Consider the following 15,470-nt stretch of genomic DNA (forward strand, 5'->3'; position numbering starts at 1 on the left):
AGAATCTTTTTGGAGGTTTTAAAAGCTATATGCAAAGTTAAGAAAGTAATTTATTGCATGCTATCTAGGAGCTAACTGCAGTGTATCTGCTTTGGCTGGATTTGCTGATCTTAGAAAATACTTCCAAATTTGGAAGAAAGGGGGAAGGTATTTCATACAAGATTTTTTTTGTTTATTGCCTAGCACTTTGTATAATTGTATATCTATATGTGTGTGTGAATATATATACACATGTGAGTAACTTTCAGTACTATGAAAAAGATATTTCATAGCAATAGTAATCTCAGTTGGAAAAACACAACTGATTTTGAAATTGCTACTTGCATTTTTAACTGTCTGGTATTTGGTCACAAGATGATCAAAATTTATCCTGGTCATTCAATTCTAAACAAGAATTTACTTTTACAGGCATAATAATCATAGAATTAGGGAATGGTTTCAGTTGGAATAGACCTTTAAAGGTCACCTAGTCCAATGCCCCTGCCATTCACAGAGACAGCTTTCACTAGGTCAGGTCGATCATAGCCCCATCCAATCTAACCTTGAATGTTTCCAGGGATGGGACATCTACCACCTCTCTGGGCAACCTGTTCCAGTCTTTCACTATACTCATCATAAAATATTTCTTCCTTATGTCCAATATAAACCTACTCTTTCAGTTTAAAACCATTGTCCCTTGTCCTGTCACTACAGCTCTTGGTAAAAGCTCTCTCTCAATTTTTCTTAAAAGCCCCCTTTAAGTATTGAAATGCTGCAGTAAGGTCTCCCTGAAGCCTTGTCTTCTCCAAGATAAACAACCCCAACTCTCTCTGTCTATTTTAGAATCAGAATGTTTTGGGTTGGAAGGGACCTTTAAAAGCATCTAGTCAACCTCCCCTAAAATGAGCAAGGATGTTCCGCTAGACCAGGTTGCTCAAAGCCCCATCCAACCCTTGACCACTTCCATGCATGGGCCATCCACAGCTTCTCTGGGCAACCTGTTCCAGTGCCTCACCACCCTCACAGTAAAGATGATCTTCTTTATAGCTGATCTAAGTTTAACCTTTTTCAGCTTAAAGCCAATACTCGTTGTTCTATCACTACAGGCCCTTGTGAAAAGTCCCTCTCCAGCTTTCTTGTAGGTCCCCTTGAGGTACTGGAAGGATGCTATCAGGTCTCCTTGGAGCCTTCTCTTCTCCAGGCTCAGCAACCCCAACTCTCTCAGCCTGTCCTCATAGGAGAGGTGCTCTGGCCCTCTGATCATCTTTATGACCCTCCTCTGGACTTGCTCTAACAGGGTCATGTCCTTCTTATGTTGGGGGCCCCAGAGCTGAACACAGGACTCCAGGTGGGGTCTCACAAGAGCAGAGTAGAGGGGGAGAATCACCTCCCTTGACCTGCTGTCATGTTTCTTTTAACGCAGCCCAGGATGTGGTTGGCTTTCTGGGCTGCAAATGCAGATTGTCAGGTCCCGTTGAACTTCTTGTCCACCAACACCCTCAAGTCCCTCTCCTCGGGGCTGTTCTCAATCCATTTTCCACCCCGACTGTATTGATACTGGGGGTTGCCCTGACCCACGTACAGGACCTTGCACTTGGCATTGTTGAACTTCATGAGGTTCACACGGGCCCACCTCTCAAGCCTGTCAAGGTCCCACTGGATTGCATCCCTTCCCTCCAGTGTGCCGAATGCACCACACAACTAGATGTCATTAACAAACGTGATGTGGGTGCATTCGGTCACACTGTCCGTGTTGCTGACAAAGATGTTAAACAGCGCCAGTCCCAGTACAGACCCCTCAGGAGTGCCACTCTTCACCAGTCTCCACTTGGATATTCAGTTATTGACCACAACTCTTTGAGTGCAACCATCCAACCAATTCCTTATCCACAGAGTAGTCCATCTGTGAAACGCATGTCTCTCTAGTTTAGAGACAAGGTTGTTGTGTGGGACAGTGTCAACAGTGTCATCTACCTTTGCACAGGTCCAGGTAGATGGTGTCAGTCACTCTTCCCTGACTCATCAATGTTGTAACCCCATCATAAAAGGCCATCAAATTTGTCAGGTAAAACTTCTCCTTAGTGAATCCATGTTGGCTGTCACCAATCAACTCCTTATTTTCCATGTGCCTTAACACAGTTTCCAGGAGAATCTACTCCATGATCTTGCTGGGCAGCAACATGGGACTGACTGGCCTTAGTTTCCTGGGTCTTCCTTTTTTTCCTGTTTAAAAATGGGTGTTATGTTTGCCTTTTTCCAGTCCATGAGGACTTCACTGGACTGTGTACTATATAGTATTGATCCCAGTTCTGTCTCTTGAGGGACACAACTTGTTACTGGTTTCCACTGAACATTGAGTCATTGACTAAAACTCTTTGGACACAGCCATCCAGCCAGTTCCTTATCCATCTGTCAGTCCATCCATCAAAACCACAGCTGTCCAATTTAATGGTGAGGGTGTTGTGGGGGACTGCATCAAGGCCTTACAGAAGTCTGGGTAGAAACCATCTGTAGCTCTTCCCTTGTCCAATGACACAGTCACTGTCATATAGAAGGCTACAAGATCATTCGGGCATTCTTTTACACAGAGGGCACACACCCTGCCCTGCCCGTCCCTCCTCACCTCTCCCTCCTGACTAGTTTATAGCCACCTATTGCAGTGCTTCAGTCATGCGATTAGTCCTACCACATTTCAGTGATAATGATCATCACTTTCGAGCTGCATGATGTCTTCCAGCTCCTCTTGCTTGTTACCCATACTGCATACATTGTTGGTCTAGAGGCACTTCAGCTGGGCTATTCACCACTTCACCTTTTTAGAGGAACATGCCCTAATGTTTTTTAAAACAATTCACAGGTGTTCCCTTCTTGGAACTTAATACATTAGCAGCCCCAGGCTGCTAAAAACTCCAGCCCCTTTCCATGCCAAGTGTAGATTTAAAACTCGCCGTCTAAGTCTGACCACCTTATTGGCAAATACTCTCTTGCCCTACTTCTTCAGTTGGATCCCATTAGATCCCAACCAACCAGCTTCTAAAAAGTAAATCCATGATCATAGAAGTCAAAATCTTGAGTACAGCACCAGCCACACAGCCAGGCACTCACCTATACAGCTTGTTTCTTCCTTCCTAAGGCACTTCATCTGTTTGGAAGGCTAGAAGAGAACAGCACCTGCGCTACCAATCATTTTAATTCTGCTCCAAGGGACATATAGACTCTTTTGATGATTCTAAGTTGCCTCATCACAGAAGAATTGGACCCTACATAGAATAGTGGGAGTGCATGATAATCTGTAGGGTTCATAAGGCTCAGCATCCTCTAACTGGTGTTGCACAAGCGATGTCCAGGTAGGCAGCAAATCTCTGTAGAGAAATTGTCTGGACGGCAGATGGGTGCTTCAGTGCCTCTCAGTAAGGAATTTCTAATTACTAATAGTTTATGTGTTTTTCTGGTGGCAATGATTCTAATGTCGTTGAGCAGTTGGATCTACTTTGTGTGGTTAGATTCCCCTGGATCCTGTCCATTACACATGTGCTTTTTGTTCTCTACCTCCAAAGCATCATATCTGGCACTTTAATGAAGAGGCATTTAGGGGAAGGAAGGGGGAAGGCTCTTCCTTCTGGCTCAAGCAGATACAAGGGTCCAGTCTCTTTCATCTCATGGGTTACTTGTTTCAGTCAGCTTGAGGTTGAATTCAGTCTTAGTTTCCCCTGGCACAGTCTTGAGGCAGGGCTGTCACTCAGTCTGAAACACTGTGCAATACCAGTATCAACCTCCTACTCACATTCCAAGATGTGCCACCATTTGAGCTCCTCTTGTACAACAGCTATAGTTTGAGGAGTTCTAGCTGGGCACACTAACAGCTATGACATCCACTGCTGCCTCCAGGTGCAGGGCCTTCCAGGTGCTGAAGCTCTATGCAAACTGAACTGGATAGCTATTTCATAATAATCATGTCTGCCTAGATGAACAAAAAATAATTTCCAAATATTTATATAATGAAGAATGGCCAGTACCTAAATGTGATTTAACCAACAGTAATGTAGCCTAGTTACATTATGTGCTAGACCAACTTTTGATAACTAGTATCTTCTGTGCTTGCAAGCAGAATATTTTCTTTCATTTTTTGAACTAGTTATGTTCTCTAACTAGCTTATTTAAACTTAAAAAAGAAACTAAAAAAATTGGTTTGGGAAAGCAAGAAGGCTTTTTCAGTGTATTAAAAAAAAATGTGAGAAACCAAGATATATTAGTTTTAAGTTCTTCAAGGAAACAATGATCAGAAAAAATCATTTCAGCATAGAAACTGAAGATAACAATCTCTTTGTTTAATAACTTAGTTATTTTAAAATATATGGAGGTATTGTTTATCCTAAAATACAATTTCAAATAGAAAAATATAGAAAAAAAGGGATTTCTTTCTTTAGAAAAATGATAAATAGTCAAAAGAAAAAAAATTAAAGTTAAATAATTTTTATATCAAATTTTTCAGTTTGGTGATTTAAATAATTATTAAAATAGTTCATTCAAATTAGTGAATTTAAAGCAAATTAATCTGTCCTACTTTAAAGTAATTATAAGATCAAAAATTCTTTGTTAACAATGACATTAAGTAGTATTAGTTAAAAGGCTAGTTGTTCTATGACCATGTTCCCAAACTTCTTACCAAAAAGTCTTCCATACAGAAATTATTGTAGGTTTATGTCAAAGAAGCTTTATTTTATGTTTGGTTACTCCCTGAGGATTTGTTTATCCATACATTATATTAGAAGTTGAGTTTTTTCTCTATATAGTCCATTTGGCTTTTATCAGCATTATACTCTTATTGTTGTCTTTTAACCTACATCCTAAATCAAACATCAAGAGACCTATCATCTCAGCAATGCATTCAGCAAAAGTTGAAGACCTTATGAAGAATTTAGAAGTTTTAACAATGAAAAGTAATCAAGTAATCAATTGCCCATTTAATTAGATTTTTCCTCATTCAAGTAAAATTAATTAATGCAATGCTATATCTTCCTCCTACAGTGTACGGGGGGATGTGAACTTATAGCCGAGAGAATTGCCTGATCAGGGCTTTAAACAGTTAGAGACTTCACGAGCCTCATGTGAGTGGAATTTTATGCAGAAAACTTATAACTTAAGGGAATTCAGAGATAAGAGGAGAGAAATGGTGGGTCCAGAACCAGAATCAGTGTTTCCTTGGGAGACAGAGAAACTAAGAGGGGAAGGGATGCACTGAGAAGACATTTATGCCATCTCTGGGGATTATAGCTTAAATAGTAATGACTGATTACTAAAGCTTTGAACAACTGTGACTAGTGTCAGAAGTTTTATAGAAGGCCTGCAGGTTTTATATAGCTTAGGTGAGTAACAGTTTGCTTGGAATTATAGAGTATGTTAGGCACTGAAATCAAATTTATGAATAAAAACTGAGCTAAAAATTGTAAAAGACTAAAGAATTGGGGTCTAATGTAAAATCTACTGATTGTCACATTGGAAAGAGAACTATAACACCAGATGAAGGGTTACAGGCATTTTTTCCAACTGTTTATATCTAGAGGTACTTATTTGACATAACACTTTGACACATAAGTAGTTATTTTGATCATTTTCATGTTTGCCATAAAAAGGACACTGGAAATATGGCAAGTCACATGTCCTGCCACAAACATACCAAGTTTAGGCATTGCATCCTTCCCATTAACTTTGATCTTCATAATAACTTTTATGAGAAAGACTATGTGTATAATCTTAATCTTTTGACATGGGCTTTTATTACAGAGAAGAAATGGAAATACTAGCTCTGGCTCAGGTCACTATCATAGGAAAGAAAAAGACCCAAATCCAATTTATACTTCCAGAGAGAAGTAAAGAATATTTAATGAAACTCTGTTACCATTAAAGTTATTAGACTTACGTGAGCCTAATTTGTAGACTTTTGTCTTTCTTATTTTCAAATCAGAAGCCCAAACAAGGTCTTAACCACCATGAAAGAAAAGGGAAAAATAAAGCAAAATAAAACACTTGACTGCTCCTGTTCTTCCATCTACTTTCCCATGGTTTGAACAATAGCTATGCTGACAGTCTTAACAGGATTGCCATTTCTCATGAAATGACTGATGAAAGTGTAGGAAACCATTTTACATTATTACCAAGTAGCAATTTTTGTAATTTCTATGAGTATGACCCAGAATGAAAATCAATTCCATAACTTACCCTTTGACTTGTCCTTTAAAATCTCACCAAAATTCTGCCAATGAATGTGGTATTAATTGGAAAAATAAATCAATTTCTCAGCCTAGACTGCTTTTCTATGAAGACCATTATGGAACTGTCTATAGAAAACAAAGATTTGGATTTCTTCATCTGTCTGCATATTAATTGGTCAAATACTCGAGTGGAACGAGGCTGGAAAATCAAATTTTAGAACTAACAGAAATAATTGATTCCCTAAACAATTGTTTTTACACACACACACACACACACAAAAAAATAATGCTATTCTTGATTTAATACTAAGTAACATACAGCTGTTGTCTTGGAACTCTATTGAATTTAAGGAGTAAGGGAACCACCTGATCAACAGCACGTCTAACCATCTTCAGGAAAGGGTCTTTGCCTAAATATAGACAGTACACGTTAGGAAAAGTTACAAAACATGATGAAGCTTATCAAGAATTCCCTGACATCAAAGGAGAAGGAATTAAAATCTGTGAGGTCTGTTTACAAACTATACCATGCAGTCATAGCCATGTGTTTTCTTTTATATAAAATAGACATGGGAGGGTCAAGAAAAGCATAATGAAGTTGTGTAGGACATCTATCAGTTCATGGAAACAGAAGGCATTAATTGGAATGGAAGAGGGCATTACACACCAGGTGAAAAATTTTTATTTGTATGCTTATTTACCATAATGTTACATATCCACCTTGTGCAAATGTATTTCAGAAGTTAAAGAGTCAATACAAGAAGAGATCAGTGTGTCAAGACAGAATATATTTGAACAAAACTCTACACTGATGAGCAAGTATTCGCTGAGAGCAAAGGCCATAATATTGGAAGAAGTAAGAGTAAAGTCATCAAAGTGATAAGCAAAAGACATATTTAATACATAGTTTTAGAAATGTAATCTAAACTGATATAAGAAACTCTTAAAATCACTGAAGGGTATCCCATGATACGGTTGTGCCAATTTAAATAATTGAAGTTCATACTGATTTAGTTGAAGTGGTTCAACCTTTGTGTAGCCAAAATCAGTTCCATGGATTAGGAAAGTATTAATGTTGCTCTAGTTTTAAAATACACTAGAATGATAAAAGGAATGAAAATCAGCCTGCTTTTCTTTAGTGTCTGGCAAATTGCCTCTAATTTGCAGTGAAAGAGGAAACACAAAAGTTAAATACAAAGAAAATAAAACCTGTTTCTTGACTGTGTGAGAGAATATAATTCAAGAAAAAGTAATTAGTATAATTCCAAGGGAAAGGGAAATAGGAAAGGAGAAAGGGGAAAGAGAAAAAAAGAGAGTATATAATAACTGTTATGTAAAAAAGTGGTAGTTTAAGTTTATTCCAGACGGAACAGTTTCAGAGAAACTGAAAGACAGGTCAGTCTTTTGAAGGCAACTGAAGTTGACTAGAGTTCTTCATGCCTGGTATAGTGTTCACCAATAGAAACATGTTTTTCTCAAAACATTTCAAAAACATCATTTGGAATACCTCTACTGAAGAAAATTAAACTACCACAGTGATGTAGTGATGTAAGACAAATGCAACCTAAAGGTTGCAAACTCTAAGACCAAGGTGAAGGTACCATACTCACTACATTGATTAGTCCTATACTGTAACAAAAATATCGAGAAATCAGTTGAGCAAAGAGCACTGTGTTCATCACTTTATTGACTGCAAGTAATTTAAAACATGTTGGTTTAAAGAATTATGAGCTTTTTTTGGTAGCAGAAGTTCAAACATCTGCCAGATTAAAAGACTGACCCAGAAAATAAAAGTGAACTGAATGCAAACTGTATGTCTGAATTGGGAAAAAACACATTGATGAGCATGGGAGAAGAGAGCTTTCAGAAATTTAAATGTTTGTGCAACTGTAGATAACATTTCTTGATTCTTAATTCCATCTTCCCTGTGAATGTGCAAGAATTACATTCAGGTGGTCTTTACCAAATGGACTCAGCTCATCCCTTTTTTTAAACATTTACTTTCAGGGGTTTTAGAAATGGAGTATATGGGTGTGGAATTTTGGAAGTAAGAAGTTTTTAGTTGTATGAAATCATTGTAATTGAACATAAATCCCTGAAATCAAGCACATTATTATTACACAGGAAATTCAGGATGAATCAAAAATAATATGTACAGAAATAAAAATGGTAGAAAAAAGCTGAAGAGAATATTTAAATTTAGATCACTTTTAAAGTCACTTACCATCAACTCATTTAAGCAGGCATTTTTTTAAAACACTAACCTCCTCTCATATATGTAATCAATTTCATCACTGGGAAAGGGTTCTACTCCAAAGGTTCCATAGATATGAGTAAAATGACTAAGATTGAATGGGAAAGCATAAAAACAAGAAAGATTGAAAGAAAGTATTTATCTAGGGGGAATATATCTGAAAGGGACTCTGTATAAACTATCAGTGAGAGATTCACACCCTTTAGTGAAAATAAAGCAAAATATTTTGTCTTCATCAACATTGCTCTTATCATGTCATTCCCAGAATTTAGATGATATAATACCTTCTGCTTAGATAATGACACAGAACAACAGCTAAATCAGAAAAAAACCAAAAAGTCTGCTGCACTGCCACAATCATCTATATATTTATCTTATATATATAAATAATATATATAATATATATGGATAATTCATAGGTCCATTATCTTTAAATCTCTGACCTCAAAGGAAAACAGAGATCAGTTTATTTACTGGATATACCATCCTACTCTCAGCTTAAGTGAGAAAAATAATGCTTTGGTTTTAGGTTTTTTTGACATACACATAAAATACTTTGTAAAGATCAAACCCCAAAACATATTTGCCTTCCAATGCACACTGTATTTCTTTTTTTACTCATTCTCTTCTAATCCTTTCACCAGATTTCTCTTATTAAAATATGATGATGCTTCAAGGCTACAAACCTGCTGAATTCTTTCACTGATTAATAGTAAAATAACATAGTCCTGGATCTGTTCCACTTACTCATATGGAATAGTAATCTATTCAGGCAGTAATTCCAATGATAACAATGTACTAGTCAATTTTATTTCTTTGTAGAAGTCTAGCATAGACTCAGGTACTGATGAAACCTTTTCTCACTTTCAGAATGAAACAGACATATTCTTATGTGAACCTTTTCCTGATCTCTGCAAAATGGATATTTGTCACACAAAGTATGAATCTAAGAAAGCAAGACCCTTGAACTGTAAACACTGATTTAATTCTCCCTCCTATATACAGTACTACTCCACATCTTGAGAAAGCTGCGTCTGAAATGAGAGTAGCTGCCCTATGCACCTGCCCTCATATACTTCTTTATTCTTACCTGTACCTTGGCTTTATGGCTTTGTAATTCATGAAACCTCCTGAACTCTGAAACATCTTCCTTATTTTGAGGAAGCAAATGGAATTTTTCTGTGCTTATTTTATTTTTAATATCTGTTTTGAAGTTATTATTCCCCTCTTACTTATGCACAGGATGTGAATCTGTAGTGTGTGGTCTATGAAGATCCTGTGCATATCCATTATTCCCTAATAACATTTTCATGGGAATTGTGCTTGCATCTAAATAAAAAATGAAAATCCACATTCAGGTTTTTTAAACATGCTTTTAAAGTCAGATCCAAATGCAGAAGATAAACCTTAATGTCGTACATTAGAACACCCAGGGATATAAACCCAGACTCCATATTGTGTATCTGATCTTACTGGCTTACCAAGTTCAACTGAAGCTTGCTTTTTAATGACAAATCCCTTGATACTTAGTTTCTTCAAGCATAAGCTACAAATTTTGCTCTTAAAGAAAGCCCGAGAACATAGCTTATTTCAAAATGTTTTAGAAAAAATGCCTCAAATATTTTGTTTAACATGTCGCTTTCTGAGGGAACCTCTTTGGGATAGTAGTACCACCATGCAAATGTAATACTGGAAATAGAGCTAATACAAGTATAACGTGCCTATGATATTAATGCAAGATAGTGAAAATGTGAGAGCAAGAGCACCCTGCATCAATGATGTTCAGGCTGTGAGCTTTAGATGATTTTGACCCTCAAGACATCAAGTTCTGGCTCTTGTGAGAGAGGAGGTAAGGAGGGAATTTGTGTACATTTATAAGTTGAAAGATGCCCCATGTGCCTCCTCTTGGGATTTTTTTATACCAAAATATTTGAATCATGCTTGCTGTTGAAAAGAGGCATTGATATTGGAGATTAACAGAGGACTACTTAGCAGACTCTATTAGCCAACTCCATTGTTCCTAACATTGACCAGAAAGTGTCTGAACAGAGATTGCCCTTTCCTTGGCAGCACCGACTCCCTGGTTTCTCTTTTGGTGGAGGGGAAAGACATACAGGAAGTTACCTTTCCTTCCCCTAAGCCACAGAAGCAGCTAGCTGTGGGTTTTAACTGCTAAGAAAAGGAAAATACATGAATGAGCAAAAGTGTTGACCCTTTTTCTCTTCTTTACTGCTGGTATTGGTGTGCTACATGTTTTGGTTGTGTTTTTATCTGACTCAGCTGAAATGTACCAGATCAAAACAGTGAGCTATGCTATTTCACATCGGTTAGCAATAGTTTCCTGCTAATGACGGCTGAAGGGTTAGTTCTCATCAAACCACACAACTTTCCCATTACACAGCAGGTTCTTCCCATCATCTGGTGTAGGGAACTATAGAAGGGAGAGCAGGAGGAGGTAGAAAATCCTTCTTGCTTATGCATAACATCTTCAGGGAGATCATTCATTTTTAAGGAACCCTTTAACAGTGCCTTATAGAACATGGAAAATGAGAAGAGCAAAAGAAATAAAAAAACCCCAAACTTTTCCTAGGTCTTGATTACATGTTCTTGATGAAGAGCTGGCCAGTATTATGAACAACGTCAAAAATAACACTTCTGTGGTTAAGGAGAAAATTCAGACAAAGCACAAGGCCAAAAAGGTGCTCCCAAGCTCCAGAAATTGCATAAGCTGTTCCCCAGAAACAGATAGAAATTAGTGAAGCTCCACTATTAATACAGCGGCCTACTAAGAAGTAGCCTATTTTTTTGCAACCCTTGCTTTGGCAAGACTACCACTAAGACTAAAGATAAAATAGACTCACAGTGGAAAAATTATGGTCCTCTGAGTTAAAAATGTAAAATAATGTGAGCTGACAATGGATTATTACACAAGAAGGTACAAAATGAGATACATCTTTCCCCTTTACTAGCAAAACCTTTCAAACCATCATCAACTTTTTTTTTCTTTTTCTGTTTTTGTCATACAGTAGTTCAGGGTATTATTGTCTAGCAACTTGTAATTTACACAACAAAACAAATGTTAGCAGCCATGTCAGTATCCCATATCTGATAATCAAATGTTTTCGGATCAAGTTAGATTATACAGCTGTGTGATTTGAATAATTAAATATATTTATTTAAAAAAACATAAAATGGGTTTGGGGGGATGAAAAGGACAGCTGTAATGTCACTGTATCAAAATAAAATGAGACCATTATCATCATATACTGAAGGAATAGAGGAGGATGAAAACCAACAGTTCAGCCATAATGATTTCATTAGGATATATATGTGGAGAGATGAAAGGAAAAGATCACTAACAGATTGCTAGTGAAATAGAAAAAGTGTGCGAGCAGCTGAATGTAGTAATACTTAGAGAAATGAAAGTAGAAATGCTTCAGAAAATAAATATAAACTAAATCTTTTTCTCTGTTTAATGCAGGGCACAAGCAAAAGATAAAATAACACAATTTGTCAATTCACCTCGGAGTCATTGATCTCGTTTGAGCATTGAGCCTAATGAGGCAAGTAGGAGAAAATTGTAATGGGTCTTGCATGTGCATATTGTTGGGCTTGGATTATTGTGTAAAACTAAATTGTATTTTCTGTTAAAAAAGTCTTTCAGATAATAGCAGAATTCTATTACAAATAAGATTATGAATATTATTTTATAATGAAGAATTCATGATCTTCTTTAACTGTAAATAAATACGCCTTACATTAACTCCAAAGTCACACATACCTTTTTTAAAGTAGCTACATATTATTTGTAGATATCAATTCAGACCAGTCATTTTTTGGTGACCCTTTTTTATACAGACAGTAAAATGAAACTGGACACTTTTGCATCTTCTAAGTAACTGCTTATTATTTAATTTGGTGTTCTGCAGATCTATATGAGATCTATTCTATCATTGGCTAAAATATCTTCATAAGGATTTATAATTTTATGTCATACATCTTTACAATGCATTTGGAAATCATCAGTAATGGGACTCACATATAAAGTGAAGGATTCTGTATATATTATAATTGTAAGCGCCAAACTCTGATTTTGCACACATTCATGAACAAAAATGTTAGATTATATAAACTAAGCAGTGATGTTCTTTATATAGTCAACAGTGTGATTAATGTATCTCTTAAAAAGCAAATCGGAAAGCACATTACTGAGTAGGAAGTCACCCAGAGAATAGCCAATAGGAAGTACAGGGATGTTTCTGAGCTGTCCCTGTTTTCTGCAAATTATGCTATTTTTCCCACTAGAGACTGTGTTTTTCTTAAACAGGTCTCTAACCATGAAGTATTTACCATTTGTAACCATGGTTTAAAATGAAAGACGACAGTAATCAATCACTGATCTACAGGCTGAGTGTCAGGGTCTGCCTTCTATCCTTGACATTGCTTGTGAGTGGCTTCTGCACCAGTCAAGGGCGGGGGGGCGGGGGGGGAGGGAGGGAGAAGCAGTTAAGAACCAGATACAGCTGTGTACATCCATGCCCCTATTCATTAGAACTATAAACATATCTGTTGGTTACTTTTAGATTAAGCAGGGCCAGAGCTCATAGTCAAATACTATCACAAAATAATTCTTACCTTTTTGGCTTCTAGTATGCTTCCTGGAATGTTTCTACCCAAACCAGTGCCCAGTTCCAATCCAGGATGTAATATGGGTTGGCACAGTTTCTGGCAGAAATTATGGACTGTTTCGTTGTTTTGGGAAGGGAGAGAATTGAACACAATATGAACACAAAGTATGTAGTACTACTCTAGGACACAGCCAAACACCTTTCATGTACTCATGCCAGAGTTCAAAACTCTGTGTGTACAAATAAAGAATTTTCCTACATAAACGAAGTATTGCCAGTAAAAGTTTCCTTTTGTGTAGTCCCAGGCTTTATTCTTTTCAGGACATATTAATTGGGATTAATAGTTACAGCATGATAATATCTCAGGGAACATTTTAAGGCTTTTGTGCATATGTAACTGTAGCTGCATGAATATTCATGTCCAGGATGCCATGGTGTACAATGCTGTATGAACACTGCTAACAATCTCAGTTCCCTTGATATTTCAGAAGCCTATTGTTTCATTTTCTTCAGTTATACTTCTCAAACTATTGCTCAGTGCCAATCAAAATTCTTCGGGAACCTTCAGCATTAACCTTGACAGACCTTTCTTTGGAAGCAGAAAATTAGAAGATTTGTGTTTATCAGACTTACCTCATACCCACAAGACCCAGACTGTTTGGTTTGGTTTTTTTTTTTTTAGCAGTATAATGGGAGTGCAGCTAGTCATGCCACAGGTGTATGCAGACTCTCTAGACTGCTTCTTTTACACACCTTGTTTGTTCAAATATCTTTTTTTCCACCTACATTTTCCCTGGCCACTTTGTCATTATGTCAATTACTAACTGACAGTGTGATATGTGTGACATAAATCTAGAAGTATCTTCACTTCATTGGCTCTAGTATTTTGAAGTCAAAATGCAGGTATGAGAAAAACGGCAGCATGAAAGCGAGATTTTCATCCCCCCATAACTGAAAGGAAAAAAGTCAGAAGCACCTACAAAAATTACTTGCCTTTTCAGATTACTTTTCCTCATATGAATAGGGAATTTCATTCAATAACGACAAAAAAAAATGTCTGTGACATATTCCTCATGTGACTCTATAGTGCCTATAATTCCTTTATAATTTTACAGTTAAGAGGGAAACAGACACAACAGACTTCCTTTGAAGATTTTTATTAATTGTGTTACTTTCTCTGATTACTCAGAACTTCTGTCTTACATATTTTCTATTAAAAGTAACTGGCTGTGGATTGCTATTATTCTAGAGATAAAACCTAAACTGATTAGGTGACAAGCGTGCAGCTACATTTATTGGTGTGTATGAAAAAGCTGATAGATTTATAATCCAGTGGTTACTGAAATCTACCAGCCTCTGTGATCGGTGGATTGGGCTTGTCAAGAGATGTGATCCACAGTGATTTTAATGTGTTGGTAAAACTAAGATTTTAATTTCTTTTTATCCAATACAGAGTGTTCTTTCAATTTGGCAGGGCTTTTGGGACTCAATGTGTATAAAATCAAGAGAATTGTAATTTTCTTCACATAGCTAAGTTGTCAAAGGCAGAAAACAACAGTGTGCTGGTATTGTCTACTTAACAAGGGCAACAAAACAAATGAAGATGAGAGCTTGTGCTTTAGCACATATGTATACATGGAACAGGGAGCCAGTATTTTTGCCAATAGGAGATGTCAAGGCTTGGGCACTGTGCCTGAAATGTTATTATTAGACTGGGAAAACAGAAATTTACTGAACATGTTACAATCTTGTCTTCGTTTTGCTACATGAACATATATTCTACAGTGATGTGAAAAGGCTCTGATAAGGTTTGAAGTACCTTGAAATTATCAGAGATAAACATAACTCTTTATCCAAATTGGGAGATCTGGCCAGAAGTGGCAGTACCCTAAGCAAGTCAATAACAGCCCATGAAGCACTTGAGCTCAGAATACATCTAATTAAGTAACATTCATGTATCTCACAAACCAAGAACCAAAGATGCATGGATGTTAGAATTTCAATTTTACCATGTTAGTAACCAGCTGACAATATGTCTCTCAGCAGGTGTCCTGGTTTCAGCTGGGATAGAGTTAATTTTCTTCTTAGTAATTAATACTGTGCTGTGTTTTGGCTATGATATGAGAACAATGTTGATAGCACACTGATGTTTTTTAATTGTTGCTGGGTGATGTTTATACTAAATCAAGGACTTTTCAGTTCCTTGGGCCCTGCCAGTGAGAGGGCTGGAGGGGCACAGAAAACTGGGAGGGGACACAGCCAGGAAAGCTGACCCCAACTAGCCAAAGAGGTATTCCATACCATGTGAAGTCATGCTGAGTATATAAACTGGAGGAAGAAGAAGGAAGGTGGAGACATTTGGTATTATGGCGTTTGTCTTCCCGAGTAACTGTTACA

The sequence above is a fragment of the Falco cherrug genome, chromosome 2 (assembly GCF_023634085.1).
Source record: "Falco cherrug isolate bFalChe1 chromosome 2, bFalChe1.pri, whole genome shotgun sequence".
NCBI classification, from domain to species: domain Eukaryota; kingdom Metazoa; phylum Chordata; class Aves; order Falconiformes; family Falconidae; genus Falco; species Falco cherrug.